Raw genomic sequence first — 21,578 nt, 5'->3', positions numbered from 1 at the left:
GTCTGTGTGAGGTAATCGACCCCTGTCCTGGAAAATGAGGTCTGGGCACAGCGGCAGAGCCAAGGACAAGCCACCAAGAGATCCAACACCATCCCAAACCAGTGTTGGCGAGGCCACTCCGGGGCTATCAGGATGATTCGTGTTTTGTCCCTCTTGACTTTCACCAGAATCCTGTGCATGAGAGGTATTGGGGGAAACGCATACATGAGACCCCTTGACCACGAGAGGAGGAAAGTATCTGTCAGCTGTCCTCTGATCCCAGGGGAGAGTAGAAGCGAACACATTTCCTGTTTTCCCTGGTCACAAACAGGTCCACCCAGGGAGTTCCCCACCTTTGGAAGACACGGTCAGCCACCTCCTGGTGTAGTGACCACTCATGGTGAGAGCAAAAGGATCTGCTCAAATGAGCTGCTAGAGTATTCTTCGGCCCTGGCAGATAGATTGCTTCGAGGTGAATGTTGTAATCCACACAGAAGTCCCAGAGACGTATGGCTTCCAGACACAGTGCTAAGAATCTGGCTCCCCCTTGCTTGTTGATATAGTACATTGCTGCTGTGTTGTCTGTGAGGAGCTGCAGCACCTTGTTGGACAGTTGTGGCAGGAACACCACGCAGGCCAGCCAGATGGCCCTGAGCTCCTTGACATCTATGTGAGTAACTCCCTGGTCCACAGACCCTAAATCCGAAGAGTACCAAGGTGGGCTCCCCAACCCACATCTGAAGCATCTGAGACCAAGGACAGTGTCGGTCTCGGGGCCTCAAAGGGTATTCCTGTTAGCATCTGTTGAGGGTTCATCCACCATGACAGGGAGGTAAGTATGGGGGGGGGGGGTGTGTGAGAAAGAATCACGAGAACCCTGTCTAGGGAGTGCGCTGTTGCCAGCCACATTTGGAGCGGCTGAAACTGAAGTCTGGCGCAGTGGACCATGTAAGTACAAGCCACCATATGCCCCAGGAGGTTGAGGTATGTCCTCTTTGTGGTAAGTGGGTAGGCCCTTATAGCTAGTCTAAGTCCTGTCAAAGCCTGGAATCTGGTGTTGGACAGTAGTGCTTTGACTTGAATAGAGTCCAGGACTGCCCACATGAACTCTATTCTCTATACAGGTGTAAGTAATGATTTCTGTTAATTTATTAACAGGCCCAGAAACCGACATGCGTATCTCATGATTCCTATGTGGTGATGGACCTGTTCCCTTGAGTGGCCTCTGATAAGACAGTCATCCAGATAAGGAAACTCCATGCACTTGAAGTGGGCCGCTACTACTGCCATACATTTGGTAAATACATGGGGAACAGTAGAAAGGCTGAATGGAAGGACCATGAATTGATAGTGTTGTGCTCCCATTGTAAACAGCAGGAACCTCCTGTGGCGCAGGAAAAATAGTGATATGAAAATAAGTGTCCTTCAAATCAAGGCCAGCGAACCAGTTGCCCGGATTCAGAGAGGGAATGATGGCCACTACGGACACCATGCGAAATTTTAGCTTTTTGAGGAACTTGTTTAAGGCCCTTAAATCCAGTACAACTCTCAGGCCTCCCTTTGCCTTTGGTAGTAGAATCCTTTGCCTCTTAGACTCTGAGGGACTTCCTCCACTGCCCCCACCTGCAGAAGGACTTGTACCTCTTGGTCGAGGAGTTGCTCATGAGAGGGGTCCCTGAAGAGGGACAAGGAAGGAGGGTGAGTTCGAGACAAACTGTAGGGTGTAGCTGGCAGCCATCGTGTTCAACACCCAATGGTCTGACGTAATGGCCATCCAGGCTGGGAGAAAAGAGGCAAGGCAGGAGGAGAACAGTCAGGAAACTGGATCTCGAATATAGACTGGTGGGTCACCCTCGGGAGCACCTTCAAAAATGGCTCTTTCCACCAGACAAATGACGGCTTGGGCCTGGTTTCAAGGCAGATGCCGACGAATTGCCACGGCGATGCTTGTAGCCTCTATTTTATTTTCTATAGGGCTCCCCTCTGGACTGGCCTTTGAAGCACTGCTGCTGTGAGGGCCTGAGGGCTCCTTGATGAGCACGGGGCATAAAGGACAAACAAGCGCAGCGTGGCCCTAGCGTCCTTCAAAACATTCAGCCTGGAGTCAGTCTGGTCCACAAACAGAGCTGTGCCATCAAACGGAAGGCCCTGGATGGACTGTTGAACTTCTGTTGGGAGACCAGATGACTGGAGCCATGAAGCTCACCTCATTGATACTGCGGAGGCCATTGTCCAAGCTGCCGAGTCTGCCGCACCTGAAGCCATTGACAAGGAGGCCCTGGCCACAGTCTTATCCTCCTCCAGGATGGCCTCGAACTCTTGTTTGGAGGACCGGAGAAGGGAGTCAGTAAATTTTTCCAATGACTGCCAGATGTTAAAATGGTATCTCCCCAGCAACGCCAGCTGGTTAGAAAGCTGCAGGCTTGCTGTCAAATAATTTTTTGACCAAATTTTTTTGCCCTTTGTTCTTTATAGTGGAGCTCATTTGCCCATGACTGTTGCGCTTGTAAGCCGCCATGACCACCAGCGAGCCCGGGGATGGGTGCGTGTATAGGTATTCGAAACCCTTAGTGGGCACAGAGTACTCTTCTCTGTCCGCTTGGATGTGGGGAGCAGAGATGCCAGGGTCTGCCACAAAGTCTTAGCCAGCTTCACTACTCCCTTCCTGCACCAGAACGGCCACCCTGGAAGAGGCTCCGGATGCCAAGATGCCCAAGAGCTCATCCAAAGGTTCTTTAAGCTCCTACATCTTAAGGCCCAGGTTAGCTGCTACCCTTTTCAACAGGTCCAGATGTGACCTTTAATTGTCCAGCGGGGCAGCGTGAGAGAGCCCTGCTACTGCCTCGTCGGGGGAGGACAAAGAGGAGGCCTGTAGCAGAGGGCTGCTGGTGCCTCTTCCCTAGTTGCGGTGGTCACCAATGGATGTCCTGATAGCGACTCCTCATGCTCCGAGTCGACGTCTAAGGCCTGTGCCGTGGTGAGGTCTTTTGAAGAGCACGGCACCAAGGTTCCTGTAGACGAAAGTGGGTATGGCACTGCAGAATGGGGGAACCCCCAGGGGTTCTAGTACTGCAAAGGTCCAGTCCATTGTCCTTGAGGCCATCCTCCCATCTGTGGTGGCATGGAGAAACCTGTGGGAGGCTTTATAGCCTGCACCTTCAGAGGGACAATAATTTCCTCCCCTGAATCCGAAGAGGTATATCTCGGTGACCACAGGGACGGCGACACTGATTTTTCCGTGTCTCTATGCCGGAATTCTGGCTTCGGGAAGTGGTGTCCGGATCCGGAGTGTTGGCCACGTCTAGACCACTTCTTGTCCTTCAGCTTTCTGTAAGGACTTAAGTGGTGCCAGGGCTGTGTGCCGGTGATTCATGACGACGCAGGCTCAGGGAACATCGGGGCTCCAAAGATTGAGGCCGACACTCAGCAGATTGGTGCTAGTGCTCCGGGGATCGGTGCCTAGTGCCTGGAGACCATAGGCACAAACCTAGATCTGTCTCGGCACATTTCCAGAGACTGGTGCCGAGAACCCGATGAGTGCCTCAAGGCTGGCGAATGACGACCAGTTGATGGGGGGGATGGGGCGGTTGTGCAGTCGCTAACATCCCCTTCAACGGACTACTGGCTGGGGTGTCCGCTCCTCAGTGCGGGGACATACCCTCTCGTGGTGTAGGTGGCACTGGCATGGCCAATAGGTCCTTCATCACATGGAACACCTCAGGCATGGAAGGGACCAATAGGTGGCGTGGGCCTCTGCCACTCCCTGGAGATGGCGGCGGCATGGGTGCGGGGCTCAACACCTGCCTGGGTGGATAGATACCCCTTTGGGGCTGACTCCAGCTTCCCTGAACTTTTCTTACCCGCTTCGGTGCCGGTGAATGCTCCTTCCCTGAGTATACTTTCTTTTGGAGCTTCTTCAGCACCAGGGATGCTGAGTGGCACCGGGTTGACTCCGACGCCGGAGGAGCATTTTTTATTGATGCCACGGTACTCGGTCCCGAGTCCGATTACAGCTCCAACACCGGTCTGAGCGCCACCTCCATCAGAAGGTCCTTAAACCTAATGTCCCAGTCCTTCTTAGTTCTTGGGCGAAAGCTCTTACAGTTCTCGGAGATGTAAGCTTCTCCCAAGCACTTTAAACAGCTTTTATGCGGGTCGCTCAGTGGCATAGGCTTCTTGCATGAAGTGCAGGGTTGAAACTCTGGGGACCGGAGCATGCCCCAACCTGGGAACTTAGTAACTAATGAACTAACAAACTAAACAACCAACTTTTAAAACTAAATACACTAGGAAAAGCTAGAAAACTAGAACCACTAGGAAGCAGAGATTTGCAAGAGCAAGAGAGTTGTTCCTTCTTACTGCCTGTGACGGAGCCAGAACTGAGAGGGAGGGGGGCGGCAGTGCCATGTATACGAGAGCATACATGCACCGCTGCAGAGGGCGCTCGAGCCGGCCCTACGGATACCACTAGGGGGAAAGCTTCTGGCACCAGTGCATGGGGCTCACACACACACACACACACACACACACACACACACACACACACACACACACACACACACACACACACACACACACACACACACACACACACACACACACACACACACACACACACACACACACACAAAATCAGAATGGACATGAGCAAGCACTTGAAGAACTGTATAAGCAGTGTGCATTGAGCGCTAATGACAAAATATTCTCTAATCTAACTTTCAGGCTTCTGAATTTTGAAAGTTCATATTACTTGGGATCTTCATGGTCTGGTTTCCTCTCTCTTAACTGTTCCCCTCATCTCTGACTCTGACTTTCAGCTTTGCAGTTTCATTAATGCCTTGTCAAACACTTGAAATAGCTTCTCATTTCCATGTGACAGGTGCCTTCCCTTTCCTTCAAATTTTTCCTTAAACCTCATTTCTCTTTTGCAGCGCCTTCTTATAAGAAATGGAAAAATGATTTCTGCAAATATCCATTTGAATTTGCCATGCTTGGATTCCAAGGCCAGAAGGGACCATTGTGATCATCAGTCTGACTGCCTTTGTAAGACAGGCCATAGAACTTTTCCAAAATAATTCCTAGAGCATATCTTTTAGAAAAATATCTAATCTTAATCTAAAAATTGTCAGTGATGGAGAATCCACTACAACCCTTGGTAACTTGTTCTGATGGTTAATTACTCTCACTGTTAAAAATTTACAATTTATATCCAGTCTGAATTTGACTAGTTTAAGCTTCCAGACACTGGATCATGACATACCTTTCTCTGCTAGATTGAAGAGATATTAAATATTTGTTCTCCATGTAGGTACCATTAGACTGTAACCAAGTCACCCCTTAACCTTTTCTTTAAGCTAAACAGATTGAGCTCCTTGAGTCAATCACGATAAGGTATGTTTTTTAACCCTTTAATTATTCTTATGGCTATTCTCTGAACCATCTCCAATTTATCAAAGTCCTTACAGAATTGTGGGAATCAGAACTGGACACAGTATTCAAGCAGCAGTATCACCAGTGTCAAATACAGAGGTAAAATAACCTCTTTACTCCTACTTGAGATTCTCCTGTTTATGTATTAACCCTTTTGGCCACAACATTGCACTGGGAGGTCATATTCAGTTAAATTGCATAGGGCCAAGGAGGAATTCCTTGCAGGAAACAAAGAACACACCCACTAAATGAGGATTCTCCATTTACAATTACATTGAGAACTATCAGTTAGCCAGCTTTTAACACATTTAATGTGTGCATTATTAATTTTATATAATTCCATTTCTAAAAATAAAAATGTCATGCAGTACCAAGTCAAATGCCTTACAGAAGTCAAAAGTAATAGTGTTGATGTAATATACTTAATCAACCAAACTTGTAATCTCATCAAAAAGATAACTTAGTTTGACAGGATCTATTTTCCATGTTTGTTTCCTTCTTCGGTGACTGCCTTCCTTAACTTTGAATTTTACTAGCACAAGTATTTACGGAAAACAATTTTTAAATTTTGCTTTCTGAAGCTTACCCACTATAAACCTGATTACAATAGTTACACACCTCCAGTCAACAAAGGGAAGCAATATCCTTTTACTTATGTGACTGAACGCAACTAAGAAACACAACTTGAATCACAGATTCCAAATTTCAAGCAGGTAGCAATAGAACAAACAGTATTTTCAAGAAGTGACAATCTGTTTGCAGACAACTGGTGAACAGAATGAAATTATGTTCATTCAATGTGTTATTTATTGTTATTTGTTCAGCTCTGCTTCATGCCTCCCAAACATGCTGTTTCAATATGTCTTGACTAGGAGGTCAGGGTAGAGGGAGTAGTACACAGAATTATGGCATCATCCTTCCTTGCAAACTACCATCATATGGTCAAGAATCTAAACTCCCTACCCCCTCTTTTCAAATAAGTCAAATAAGTTCAAATAAGATGGTTGTAAAGAAAACCTGCCTAATGTAACTGATGCTGTGATGTTCACCTGAGTTTGCAAAGAGCCTGAAGCAATAGCTCTGAGAGGCAAGAACTGACTCTGTTAATCTGAATTAAGTATTAACTCAGATACTTTATGATAAATGACAACACCTAAGAATTTCATAGCTGATAGAAGAATCATATAATAAGGATCTCCACAGTCTACTGTGCACGCCACTTCATTTTGGTCCCATGAGTGGATGGCAATAATTAGGTGGCCACCACACATTTCTGACCCCTCAATAGCCCTCAAAGAGCCATGTCCAAGGAGCCAAGCAGAACCAAGTATAGAATTTGAATCTCACCAAAAAAAAAAAAAAAAAAGGCAAGACTAAGAAGACAAATACAGCATGGAATCTCAAGTAGGTGGAGCTTAGTTTTGAGCAGAGATTGGAAGACCACCACTACCTTATATCCCCATTGCAAGCCCTTCACCTGAAAGGTCATCCAGTAGGCCATAATTACTGTATACCATTTCTAAGCTCTTAGGGGCAGGGACCTTTCCTGTTTATGGTTTTTGTGAACTACTAAGTACATTTATGCTCCTATGTAAAACAGCTCTTTATCTACGAAAAATTAAGCATCCTTTTTAAAAAAGTTTTGTCTGTCTAGGGAAAATTTGCCATACAGAGTGGCCTTATGGTGTGCAGTTGTTCATTATGAAAGAAAGTCACTTCTGCCTACTTATTTGCCTTTCAAATTGCGTATTAACAAGCATCAAAGCACTCATCCCTACACAGACATGACCTCCTTTTGGTACTCTGATCTACCAATCAGTTATTCACGTAGAATACTGACTGCTGAGTTTAAAGAGTCTCAGTACCAGCTGAGAAGCCTGCAGAGCTATGTACTCTAGTGCAGAGGATTGGCAAAAGCATCCTGTCTATATTTCTTCCCTACTGCCTAGCTGCTGATAACGCAGGATGTTTTAGCTCGATAAGAAAGAAACAAAACCCAGTAATTGGTTGAACGTCATACTGGCATTAGTTGATTAAATACAATCAAACCACGCTGAAGACATTTTTCCTGTGATAAAATCCTGTATGAAAACACAAACTGCTACTCCAAAATCATGTTAAGGTTGACACTTGAGCTCACAAAAGGCAATAGCATTTTGGACTAAGGTTGTAGCAGTACCCCTACATACGGTTTTATTGCCTCCAGGCATGGGATAGCCTCCCATGGAAGATGGTGGGGACTTTTTGTCTGTTGAATATATAACTGGACAGAGCAGTAGAAAACATACTGTACAGGACAATCCTTTATTATTCAGGGGCTAAACTAGAAAGCTTAAAAGGGCTTTAACCTGCTCTAAATTTCAGAATTTTGTGATATAGTACAGCAAGTATAGTAGTCTTCGGAGAGATTCCCAGATCATGTGGCAACCTTTACCTAGCATAGTTCTTTATAAAGCCAGAGATATTACAGGATAAAATATTCAAAAATATTCACTGCTATTTGTAAATCCATAACTTCTCAGGCAAATCTGAAATAAGTACCAAATATAGACTGCAATAGCCAGGTCAATGTGTTTGTATTCTAGGCAACTGCAAGCCTTCTACTAAGGTGCAGGAATGATCTGCATAGATGCATGTCTGTAGGATGCATAGGATGTAGGATGCATAGCCACATCAGGGTGCATGCACACAAAAGCATGTAGTCTAACAGATCCCCCAGGTTCTGCTCCAGAATGCCTTTCCATTACTCTTTTTGGAGGGAGCCAGAAATGGGCCAGAAAGCCTCTCCCTGGATTTCTCTTGCTACATGAAGGTGTTCTGGCTCACACCCATGTGCACTGTCCTGCTAGAATTTACATCACCAGTGAGATCCAAGAGCTCTTCTCTAAACTGCTATTTAAACACCGCTAGTTTATTTCACGAAGAACAGGTGTACAGCGGGAGTGAATAAAGATTGCTGTGAAAGCCCTAATTCTTTGCAGTGCTTTTCAGCTTGGCATCCATGAGCATTAATAACAGAAAAAGAATATTGTGCGTGTTTAAATTCTTCCTCCCTTAACGGTAATACAGGTTAACTTGCTTTGACAGCGTTTACAGAGAAAACAATGATGCTCCCAAAGAGCGACTTGCACAGTCATTATCTTGGGATCGTTGTGGCACCGAGTCCAATTACAGTGAATGGCATCACAGTATCGTTAAAAACAAAGTTTGTTACCTGGTTATTTCCTTTCAGACCAAGCCCCAGCACTACTGCTCATCATTCAATGTTATTGCCAAGGAAGCATAGAGAAACATCCCTCAGAAAGGCCAAGATGACAGATGCCTTGCCAAGAGACTCAATTCCCAATTTAATAAATCCTGGAGCTTCTTCCTTTAGAGGTGGATTGGATGAGGAACTCAAGGAGTTTTTTGGATTTCACCCTGAAAAAACTGATCAGTGAAGCCAAGTCCAAAGATCTGAAGAAAACTGACCTGGCCTTACAGAGGTTCCTACAGAGGAATTTGGGCTAGTAGTGCAGGGTGGTCAGAAGAATGCAAGGGCCCCAATGAGCAGTCTAGACTCTGAGCTCCTTTTTCTCAGCAGAGCAAGAGTCCACAGGATGGGAACAATCATGGCAGAATTCCCCTTCTGTGGCTTCAAAGGCCTCTGGTCTTTGCCTTGCTCTGCCATGATGAGGGAGGGGAGACAAACTGAAAGGCCATAACAGGTGATGTCTTTGGGGAACAAGCCCCAGAAATTTCAGTACTCTAGGGGACAACAGAGACAGAGAAAAAAACATATTTCTCACTCTTTCCTTTAAATCAGCTTTAAAACCTAGAAGTGTAATGGATAAGGTGACTGAACTGCCACTCTGTTTGCACCACTGGGGGGAGGAAAATTGAAGCATGGGGGAAGGCGTATACCCAGCTCCCACAGTGTTGCAGAGAAGTCTGAACTCTCTCTGATATTGGTAGGAAGAGGAACACACCCCAATTTTCTGAGGAAGAAGTCATAATTCAGAAATGTAGCAGAAAGACCAGTGGCAACACATTCGGTGACTTTCCCCAACTTTCACAATCTCTCACTAACATTTCTCTCAAAATACCATCAATCTAGTTGAAGACAAATTGCTCTTTTGTTTTAACTAGGAACATGACCAAGATTTTCATAAACGGGATCTAAAGTTTGGCTCCTAAATCCATATTTAGACTCCTAGTAAGTGAGAGCTGCAGGGTGCTCAGCACTTTTGAAAAATCTGATTACTTGTTTACATAGATAGAGCCAGATTCAGGGTTATAAATTTAGCTCCTATTTTAAAAGAAATCTTGGCTTCGGTCTGTTTTTTACAGCCTGTTCAGCAAAATAGTGTCTGTGGGGGAAGAGGGGAGAGGAGTCAGAGTCTCAGTATCAGCTGAGAATCCTGTCCGGCTATGTAGACATGCAACATCAGAGTGATTTGACAAGAAGTACATTGGTTTAATGAATTATTTTTAAATTTAAAAAAAATAATCTGGTTTAGCAGCTCAAACCAAGTTTCAGCCTAATTAATTAGTTAATGTTTGTACAACACTTTCTAAATGTGTTGTGTATGTGATAAGCAAAACCTAACATTGGCTGATTTACCCAAGGTTGCAAGACACAAGCAAAAATACCAGGGGATGAGTAATGAGGCCACCTCTGAAGAAGTATTTCTGGCTAGCTAACGGAGAGCAATGAGATATGACCATCCCCCATTCTGGAGTATTTTTCGGCAACTTTTTTGCTGTGTTTAACTCTTGATGCTACTCAGAGGCGTGCACAGGAATTTAAATTCCAACACTTTTGGGATTTGCCAGGGTCCCCGGCGGGCCAGACGAGCTCCGTGCCTGCGCCTCCAATCCTCTCCTAACTAGGGCACAGAGGAGCCCTGTGCCCTCTACTCCCCCTTCTGGCCAGGGCCTGAGGGGCAGGAGGAGCTCTGTGCCTGCCCCCCTTCCGGCCAGGGCCCGAGGGGCAGGAGGAGCTCTGTGCCCTCTTGCCAACTACTGGGGAGGCCTGAGCCCCTACTCGTCCTCCCTTGTGCATGCCCCTGAAGCTACTTGCAAAGGTACCACAATGCACACGTGGAACACAAGGGTTTGAAAACTGGGAATGGGTTTAATGTATACTTCTGTTTGGAAATGAATCTTATACATGTTTATCTCCGGATTTCTGAACTCAACTGCATTAACCATTCAGGGTTTCATCCCCAGCCAGCCTTCAAACAAACAGTCTGATGCTGCCACCTAACCCTTACAAACTACCCATTACAGACGGTTACATTTAGTATCCGCTCTCCTTCTGCTATCTAGAGCATATTTTTGAAGAAAGTCCTCCTGGTCCCCTTTTAAATTCCCCACTTCTTCTGAAAGGCCTACCAGGGGTTTAAAAACATGAAATTCTCCCCATCCCTGGATTTCCCAATGGTGTCTATCTCACCGTAAGATCTTCTGGGGGAGAAAGTCACAATTGCCAAAAATCATGAGATTTAAAAAAAAAAGGGGGGGGGGCAGGGGGGGCCTCTTTCTTTGCCTTCTGGTTACACAGGGGTCAGACTTCCTAGCTTTTCCGCACAACCATAAAAGGACTACTTTGAAACTTTCCTTAAAACCCCCCTCAAGATTCCCACATTATCCTTTAACTTTGGTAGCTGGGATTTGAAGCAAAACACCAAATATTACTTGTGTTGGCAATACTGGAGACTGTCTTTATTATTGTGTCTAGGCAGAGCAACACACGCTGTTGACACAAAACAAAGTCATAATTTACTTTTAAAACCTTTTCCTACCTGCACAAAGGAAGCAACAAGTATTTGTGCAGAGCCTAGCTCCATAACTGGAGATCCTAGGTGCGACGATACCAATAATAAATAAATATTTTTGAAGTCAAGGCTCCTGGATTCTGCTTCTTATTCTACCAAAGATTGGCTGTGCACCAATCACTCTAAGTGTGAGTGTTTTCTACTTTTGACTCCAATCCTGTTTTCTAAGTCATTCACTTTCATACTGTGAGCATCCAACTGGGGATCTGTTCCTTTAAAATACTTTAGTTAATAAATATTAAAATCATTTTTAACTTTTCCCATGACCCTGGCTTCAAGTCCTACTGGCAGGATGACTCAGAAATATCTCCCTGGCCTCTGCCTCTAAGGAACCTAGTAGAGGAATTTGGGGACATGAAGATGCTAGTGTTGCTAGATGGTGAGATGGGAGGGGAAGAAGGAGGAGAGCAGATCTCCTCACTGGCTGCTGTAAAGACTCATCAAGGGAGCAGAGAACGTGCTTTCCTGTTAGCTGCTCCTGGTGCAGACACCCATCTCCTTCCCCCAGCAGCAGCCATGACAAGTCCTATTCACCCTTTCCTTCCCCTGGTTGTAGCACATTCTATCTCTATAGAAAGTCACACTACACCTTGTCACCCATACACACAAAATGACCACCTCCTGCCTGTCCCTGAAAGGCCTTCCTCAACTCCCCATCTATTAGAAAATCCTTTCCATCTTCGAGGCCCTTCATACCCATTCTCCATAAGCTTCCTTAAGTTCATCTCTGAACATGAGTCCAGAAATTACTTCCACCTCTGTGATGCATCTCATTTCTTCCCCCCATGCCATTCTTGATTCTTTATCGCCACCTCACCCACTACCTGCAACAGTCTGTCCAATTCCCTCACATCATGGATTTCCCCCCTTCTAAATTAATATTCAAAGCTCACCTCCTCTACACCATCAACCAGCTTGATTTGCTGGCATGGCAGTCCTTCATGCATCTCCTTGTCTACTGGGCCCACTAACCCACACACCTTCTCACTGAAGGACTTTCCTAAATACACCACCGCTGTGTGCCCTGAGATGAACGCATTAATTATACACTATAACGTATTGTATTAATCCCCAAACCGTCCCTAGGATAATCAGCCAATTTAAGGCAGTTTTAAGAATGGCATTAAAACTTTTACACCTGATTTAGATGTTTGAACCAAAATTACTGATAAAGAAACACTGCCGAGTAGCTCAGACTCAGAATATGGCTGACTTTAACAGTAGTCATCTGATGAAGAAGGCTTTCTGGGTTTTAAGGACTAAACCTGGTGCCCAATGACCTAGTGCCGGTGTGCTAGAGGGGTTACAGCACCCAGGGAGCCCCTTTAGCCCTAGGTTTTGCACTCAGGAGACTTGTTAGTGTCAAAAGGCCCAAAAGGATTGTGCCAGGAAAAAGCTGTGATCCCAACACACCAGACAACACCAGGATTGTTACACAGGGGGAGTGCAGGCTAATTTTTTAAAAGAAAAAGATGTAGGAAGTGGTACCACTAGATGACCTGCTCCCACAGCATCCTGAGGGACTAATACATAATACCACAATACCTCCAAGAACAGCTTGGCTGTTATAATCCTCTTCCTCGCAGGCACAGTGTAAAGAGACATAAGTTAACCCTGTATATATGTGCCTATACACACACATTGTGTATGCCTATTTACACACATTGTGTCTGCCTACAAGCCTAATCATCCAGCAGGACTCCACTGTGGTAGGTGCTGAACAAAAAACAAAACAAATGTGATAAAGTTATCATGAACCTTTCACCTCTTCACCAGCACTATGCTCCCTCAGGATTTACTTTAACGTTCCAAAGCCCGTGAAAGCTTCAAACAATTATTATTTTCTTTTTTAAATTCAAGTCTTTCCGCTTTCTCCTCCCAAATGTGCAGTTTTCATCCAAATTACCCTTGCTCAAGGCCCAGAATGGTTAAGATTCAGTTTGGGGCAAGTAGCAACTTTTCTGAATGTTAGGACTTAAATCCCATATCTAATGATCCTGTAGGCCTTGGAACAGAAGCATTATACCAAGAAAAGAGAAAATTCTCTGTTGCCTAGCAGGACCTAGCTTTCACTTCTACCCTGTAAGACCCTAATGTAATGGTCCTTAAAACTGCAATATTTTTAGGTCTAGATAAACAACTTCAGCTAATTTTACAGGTTTTTATGGTTCTCCGAGCTGTGTATTTAGACTCGTAGTAATTAATGCACTTGACTTTATAGGTAGAAGGATACAGGGGGAAAAATAGTCTCAATGCAAGGTTCAAAAAGTCTCCAAACCATTACTACGATATTTTTCTATAAAATGTCTGGCATGTACAGAACAAGAAACAGTGTGCGACAGAAAAGGTGTTATTGACACTAGTGTGAGATGACATACGTAACTAACTCATGACTTTGTTATTACCAGTAATGCAGCCCTAATAAAATCATAATAAAATCAAACCTTTACCACCCCACTCCCTCATATTGTCCATGTTTATAACCGTGTGTGCGTGCACACACGCTTTAAATCTACCAGACTAGCACCAAAAGCACAATCAAAAAATGGCCATGGGCTTGTAAGGTTCCCAAAAGCTCAATAATTTGATGACATTACAGCCTTAGTAATAACTTACTTTTGGCAGGAGGAAAGGGAGCAAATTTCAACCTCCAAGCACTGATGAACCCACTAACGATGTCTAACATCATACTAACAATTAGAGGCTCGTTATACTTCAAGAGTAGGATAGAGAATTGACTGCCCTCTATTCCCACTGTTCCAGAGGGGTAGCTGTGTTAGTCTGTATACAGCAAAAACAACGAGAATTCTGTATCACTTTAAAGACTAACAAATTTAATTTCAGCAGGCATAAGCTTTCGTGAGCTTCAGCAATGGCATCTGAGGAAGTGAGCTGAAGCTCACGAAAGCTTATGCCTGCTGAAATCAAATTTGTTAGTCTTTAAAGTGATACAGAATTCTCGTTGTTATTCCCATTGTGTTTCTTCTCATTCTAATTCTGTCCTGCACTTAGATACGAACACAGGTGTTTTAGAACTGCTGATAGATTAAAAAGACAGATGTCAACCTGTGTGACATATCAGTCAAAATGACAAGATGCAATTACTTTTCAACATGTATGTTGGCACTACTCAGGTATAAAATCATATTTTAAAATAGTCATTGTGTTATGTATCTCAAATACCTATGGCTAGTAATTTGGGTTCAGCCTTCGGATGTATTTTATAGCTGTATGAAGCTGAAGGAATATTGATGACTAGTTATTTAAAATTAGTATGTTGGATCAAGGGGAATAAATGCACATTACTGATGGGCAAGAAAAATAATTTTGACTCTCTTGAACAGTTAAAGAAATTAGGCTGGACAGCTGTCTCAATTACTGTCATACTGTGGGAAATTTAATAACTGTATACAAATAATTGACATCTAACATTTTTACTTTCCCTTCCTATAGAGGATTATTTGCACTTTGTATTCCCAATGGTTACTGTTTAAACCAAGCATATCAGGAAGTTGCATTTTAGAGCTTATAAAGCTATTATGTGAGCAATCTGTTTTGTATTCTAACTAGAATTAGGGCTTTGCCTAGTCTGGATCAGACATGCTGTTTTGGCAGTAACATAGCATCATTTGCAATGGATACAGCTGAAAGATGCTATCTAAAAATCAGCTGTTCAATAATTTAGACACACAGCCTCCTCCTGGTGTACTGATTCATTACTCATGCAAATACTTAAAAACCTCTTCCCTATCCAATCATGTCACATCTTTAATTGCAAGTCATTGCAGTGATACTGTGTTCTTCAATGACAAAATAAGAGATATCTGCTAGCATAATCCTCTCTTAGCAAGTTTGTACAGCAATGCCTTTGTACACAGTTTTACAACACAAACCTTACTTTCTACAGCAATAAGTTAAGAGAAGTTAGGCATCTGCAATATCTGAATAAGATCATGTCAGGTTCCCAACACCCTTACTATGTTTTGAAGAATTTAATATTCAAACCTTTCAGTGCCAAGACAAAACATATTTCATGACAAATATTTCAATTCTATTACCTGAACACCTGGCTTGTGTCAAAATAAATGATCATATCTAACATCAAATGAGATTTGAGGCAACAGTTAATGATTAGATTACACTTCATTGCAATAGCTCTTGTTTGTCTACTATCAAGTTGCTTTATTCACATTCTGCTTCCTTATACAATGAAAATGCTGAATATTCAGTTTAGGTTTCCCCAGCAGCTTTTTATTCTACTCTAAAAATATTTACCTAACACATTCTTACCAGGCAATGTGAAGAAAATTCAGTCATCTGTCCCTACATTACAACAACAGTTATGAAAAAGAGTAGATTATTCCACGTAACAACAAGGAATTTAGTGTTAGGAATTCTGATACTTTAAAGCACTAACCTACTGTTGTCAATTTTGCACGCTGGTGTCATGCATTTAAGTATATTACAACAGTGATTTATAATGAAACATAAGACAAATAATTTAAAGGTACTGAATTCTTTAAGAGTCTATTCATAATATATGTACATGCTCCCAGCTGAGAAACATGGCTTGCGCTACTATTCTCTTACCTTTATGACTTCATTAGTTCTGAATGATCATTAAAATACTTAAAATGGCTTGCTTGAAACAACTACAATACACACACACACACACACACACACACACACACATATATGAATCCTTACCTGGGAACCCCCCTTGTACCATTGCTATACCAGCATGTACTTCAAGAGATCTGCATTCCTGACAAACATTCAATGCTGTAAGCAGCTCAAATCCTCATCATACACAGACTCAGTGCTCGTCTTTCTTCCAACGACCTTGGGCCTATTTTTCTGTGAATTTTTCTCTCCTTAAGGGCAAACTGTCAGTCTCTTTCTATTATGAGATGTAATCAATTACACTAATTTCAAGCTACCCACAAGCTAACAGTTACATCTCTCAGCAGATTAAAGCTGCCTATAAAAGTATGGAGGGAGAAGCAAATCTCTGGTTTCCCACATCTGACCCACTGATGCTCTACGGCTGCTGTTTGTTACACTTGCTTACCCTGATAGCATTAAAATGACACCTCTATCCCAAAAAACAAGTCAATTTAAAACACAACCATTTATGTATTTCACAGTGAGTTGCAGCTAATATTGTGTTTAATGACCCACTCTTACTGCAGAGAGAGAGAAATAGTTAGTTAATGGCATTAATTATATCTGTGCATTCTTCTAGTGCAAATTACAGGGGTTACTGGTGAATTTTTGCTAATCTAAGTGACTTGAACAAATATGTCATCTTACAATTTTCTCATTACTAAGATGCATTCTTGCATCATTTTTATATGCCAGACACAAAACCATCTTACCATAGCATGCAAAAACTTTAAACTTCATCAGGGATTGTAATTTTACTACTACTCTTAAACAAGCAGCATTGTTTTTATTGTAATGTGAATGCTGAATTGAAATGTTAAAGAGATGTTAAATTTCTCATTTTGGTAATTTAAAAAATTGTTTAAAAAGTCTTACAGGTTTATAATTGTAGTCTCTAGATATAATTATGTTAGGAATTTCCCATTAATTTTTTACTCCAAATGATGAATTTTTCTAAAGATTAATATTCAGTTATTTTATATCACCATTAATTCACTCATTTTTAACATTATCTAAACTTTTATAATATATACGCACAACACACACAGAGCCATCTGTTCAGTTTATACGCATGTACATAGTAAAATTCCAGACACAAATGTTTCCAATTACAATTTTACTTGTAATTCATTGAGAATGTAATTTCAATCCTGCGGCACTACCCCAGATTAAGAAAGTTTATGCATATGATTAAAAAACGTAAGTAAAAAGCACAAGGGCACTGACATTAGGGTCTATATCCTCAGGTGGTATAAAAGCTTACAAGGATGCTCTATTATAAAGCAATGCCCCTCTGGTCCTTTTATTAGGGGTGGGCTAGAAACCTATGTATTTTAGCTAATTACAAGTCTGAATAACAATAGAAAGAGAAGATTACCAGTGTAGAGACACATTAAATAAGGATTAACATGCAGCTCAAAAATGAAAGTCAGAGCTTTATTTGTGTAATCTTGGCTATTTTGCATTATCTATGAAGACGCACGAAGCTGAATACACTTGTTAGTACATTTAGCAAAACTAACATTGTAAATATTAGACATTGTTAATGTCTCTGCCTTTCATAAAGGTTTATATGCTTATTTTTGCCTGATCATATCTTTACACTCTTTGAAACCCTCATTGCTATTTGCTGTTGATTGTAGTGACATCTATTGGAGAGGCAGTGTTTGACTACAGAAGCTTCCTCGTCTTAGTATCTGAGTAAACATTTCTATTTTTCGCAGCAGCAATGAACAGTATCATCATGTTATTTTTCTTGTTTCACAATGCAGACTCACCCAAAAGGACCTGACAATAAACTCTAAGCAACCAGATTCCCGAATCAAGGCCCAAGCATAATTTTTTTAGGCCCAGTACAAACTTGTAACATGTACTCCCTCCCACACGCATACCACAATCCCTCATCCCATACATACAATCTCATGAGCCATGAAATTTTTTTTCCTCATGGTAAGGAGGGTTGCAGCCTGGGCCGGGCCTTCCAGTGCCTCTGGGCCCTGGTAAGTGTACCCTACTCCTCCCCTCCCCACACGTGGGGGCCCTACCCCCAATAGCTTCACTGATTTATCAAAGTTAAGTTACTCCTTAATACTTCTGACATTTGTTCAAACACTGACAATTATTCAGTAATCTGATTATTACAATATTTGTAATTACATCATTAATTTATGATGGTATTTATGGCCTTCTTGGTTTCATTTACAGTTTAATATTTTTGTACATTAAATGTACAGCATGTTGTTGAACACATTTTTCAAAAAATGTTTTTTTTTTTAAATGTAGACATTTAATTTTATGAAAAAAGAATAAGTCATCAGTTCTCACTACTTTGGGTATTACTGGGAACATCAGCATTAAGGAAGTGGTTAGAGGCTCCAGCTGAGATCAGAGCTACATGTGCTAGCATCTGTAAAAATGTATATGAAGAGACAATCCCTGCCCTTAAGTGCTGATAACCTAAGGCACAAATCCTGCAAGGAGAACCATGAAGACAGACGACCATGCCTTCACTCAACTCCATTGACTTAAAATTGTCTAAATAGACCCGGCAAAGGGAAGGAAACGTTATCATCCTCTCTTACTGAGGGGGAACTGAGGTGCTTGGCGATGAAGTGACTTTCCCAAATGCACACAGGAAACTTGTGGCAGAGCCAGGAACTGAACTCAAGTATCCTGAGTCCTAGCCTAGAGCCTGAATCATAAAACCACTCTTTACAAATTGTTACTTCTTTTACTTTAAAATCTCATATGAATCAAATCAGGTCAACTTCATTCTCTAAGTAAAAGGGAGAACTTAATGAAAAATGCCTGTTGAAATGACAGGATTCAGAGCCCTTGCCCGAGTTAACGACTGTCTGGTTTACTCCACTCATTCTTAATTTTTTTCATTTCTGCATATATTTTAATTTGTTTATAGGATAAATTACGATCATCCTCTCTGGGCATATAATTCAGTTATAAAGTAAAACAAAATTACATAGCTCCTAATGTCTATGGAAAATCTTGAGTAACTTCTACTTATAAACTAATTCATTTTTTCCCCTTCACTCCCAACCCCTTATTAAAGAAATAAGCCACTACAAGATGTGCATTAGTGGCCTATTTGCAAATTCTTAGTGCACATTTCCGGCCTTCAGCCATCAAACCAGCACACCAATGCCCACTGATGTACACCCTGACACAGTTTATTGCTAGTGCAAATGGCTCCAATTCACAATATTTAAAAAAAATCCTATTTGAAGCCCATTGCTCAGGGGGACATGGGGTTACTAACCTGCTCCTCCACCATGGAAAAATCACCCCCAATCGAAGAATAAAAAAGTCCCCACATACATTTTCTTTAATATTCTGAAAATAGTCATTGAAACAAACCATTTTAAAATTTTTTATTTCAGGCTGAAGTCCATCCTATCCTACAGTCTTCTATCCTGATGAACCTGGCTGCACTTTCAGAAGCAGACTGTAGTAATGCTAAATTGGGAATGTCGATCCCAGAGTAAATGTTAAAACAGAGAGTGAAGTAAAGGAGTGGTCTGGGGCTACACATCTGCCATGGAACACTTGGTTTGAACCTTGGCCTCAACAGGCAATGCTGGATCCAGGATATTTCATTGAGATTTGTATCCAGTAACAGCAGCCTCCAGCAGTAATCAGCCGCAGTGAAGGGAGGTTGCACAGACTGATAGATTAAGGACTGAATAACTTGGTATAAAGGCAGAAGATCCATTTGTCCTAAAACTAGAGAGCGTTAGGAGTCAAATGCTATGCATCTCTCCTCCCTATTACTGGGTACCCAAATAGTTAAGAGCACACCGAAACGCCCTCTTCCATCTTCCTCTGGCCAAGATGCTTCATTCAACCTGGGAGATAAGGACATAGGCACAGTGATCAACACTTTTATAAACTCCCAGACTCATTTCCAGTAACACACTGTACTTGGGACTTTGGAAAAGCTCCTGCTGGTTCAACATACAGCAGCTCACCAGTTAAGCAACACAGGCTGACTTAAAACACATCAACCTATGCTCCAGGTACTATGGTATGACTGCACTAGAGAGCTCTCCCATCAACTTAATTAATCCACCCCCAACGAGTGGCAATAGCTATGTTGGTGGGAAAAGCTCTCTCCCTGACATAGCACTGTCCACACCAGTGCTTAAGTCGGTATAACTTATGTCATTCAGGGGGGTGGCTTTATTAACTTAGCCCTGGGTGCTGTCATAAGTAGTGGCGTAGGTATAACTTTAGCTGGCTCCCCACAGAATAACCAGTCAAGACCCTGATCTTAATCTTCAAAACCTTAGTGGGCCAGACCCAAAACCATCTTGATGACTGTTTCAGCCTCTGACAAGAGCTTACTACAAAAACTCTGCTCAACAGATACAATGACACTGCTATCAACAAGGATTAAATTCATAGGAGCAGGTCACTGAGCTTCTTCATTAGCAAGCCTATGGGTTTGGAACTTCCATTCACAAGAAAAAGACAGCCACAGACCTGACCACCTTCAGGTCAAAAAGCCAAATGCATCTTTTTCCCCTGACTTCCCCTCAAATAAAAACCAAAGAAACAAAAACACCCCTAAGAACACATACAGGAACACACAAGTACCTGTCCATAGTAAGGGAGAGAGGAACAAGAGGAGAGGAAATCAGCACAGTGACTAATTTTTGTAAGTTTCTCAGTTATCCTGGTGCTGAGCATGATATAGGCAACTCTCAAATTACCACTTCTTGGAAGAGATTGGATGGTCATCTCAGAGTTACTCCGACTGGGTAATTACTTTCTGTTTATCTAAAGTTAGAGCCATCCTGATAAGGTCCTGAACTTCTAGGAAGTGTTGCTGTACTATTGAACAGACATGGTGTTTCAATCTATAGGTGCCTGCACTTCCACGCCGATCAAAATGTAAATCATTATGTAATATCTGTAGACAATGGTAGCATCTTGGCTTTAAAGGTGCGATACAAAATAAGAGTCACCTTTCAAGGAGCCCATTTGCTTGCTCCTTTTGTTCTACCCAAGCCTCCTGCTTACCCACTCTATGCATAGCTTTCTCTCATTCCTCCAGGCTTTTAATCTAGGGGCAACTTCACCCTTCTTCTGGTGCACCAAATGACTATCATCTCTTTAGACAGATCCTTTGTTAAAACCATACTTCTTCACTAAAATGTTTAAACCAAAATTCCAATAACTTTTTCCCCTTGAAAAGTATAATGCCTGAATTGTGTTGTCTAATCTAGACTGCAGGCTCTTCGGGGCAGGGACTTTGTACTGGTTGTCCTCAAATTGGGCTGCCCAGCTGCTGATGTTACAGTGGTGAAGCATCTTATCTGTCTTCAAGCAGCGACATCCTCTGCAAACTGTAGGTCAGCTCAGATCCCACTCATTGCGTTTGGACCAACTAAGCTAAAAATGAATCAAGCACCTTTCAGCACTCTGATGAAGAGGGAAGCTCTGGGACTGCAGTTGGAAGGGCAGGAGCTTCCACCTTAAAAATCAGCTCACAGTAAAGAGAAGTTTGAGCCCTGCTTCTCCACATCATATAGAGCACCACTCACACTGGTGGAAATTAATCCATAAACAGAATTTGTAACAACAATGTATCTGCTATGTAGCACCAATCTCACAGACAGATTATATTCCATAAAAATACTATATACTTTTCAGAGAAATGAGGCACTG

General features: G+C 42.4%; 1 protein-coding gene across 1 annotated transcript in view; it reads right to left on the bottom strand.

Annotated features, from left to right (window-relative positions):
* PATJ (PATJ crumbs cell polarity complex component) overlaps positions 1–21,578 on the bottom strand; it is a 204,809-nt gene that overhangs the window by 89,999 nt on the left and 93,232 nt on the right. The gene's annotated exons all lie outside the window — the stretch shown is intronic.

Source organism: Emydura macquarii, unplaced genomic scaffold (genome assembly GCF_026122565.2).
Source record: "Emydura macquarii macquarii isolate MOO-44397 ecotype Brisbane River unplaced genomic scaffold, CSIRO-AGI_Emac_v2 contig_3506, whole genome shotgun sequence".
Lineage (NCBI taxonomy): Eukaryota > Metazoa > Chordata > Testudines > Chelidae > Emydura > Emydura macquarii.
The sequence above is the reverse complement of the archived record's forward strand: the minus strand, read 5'-3'. Positions and strand labels throughout refer to the sequence as shown.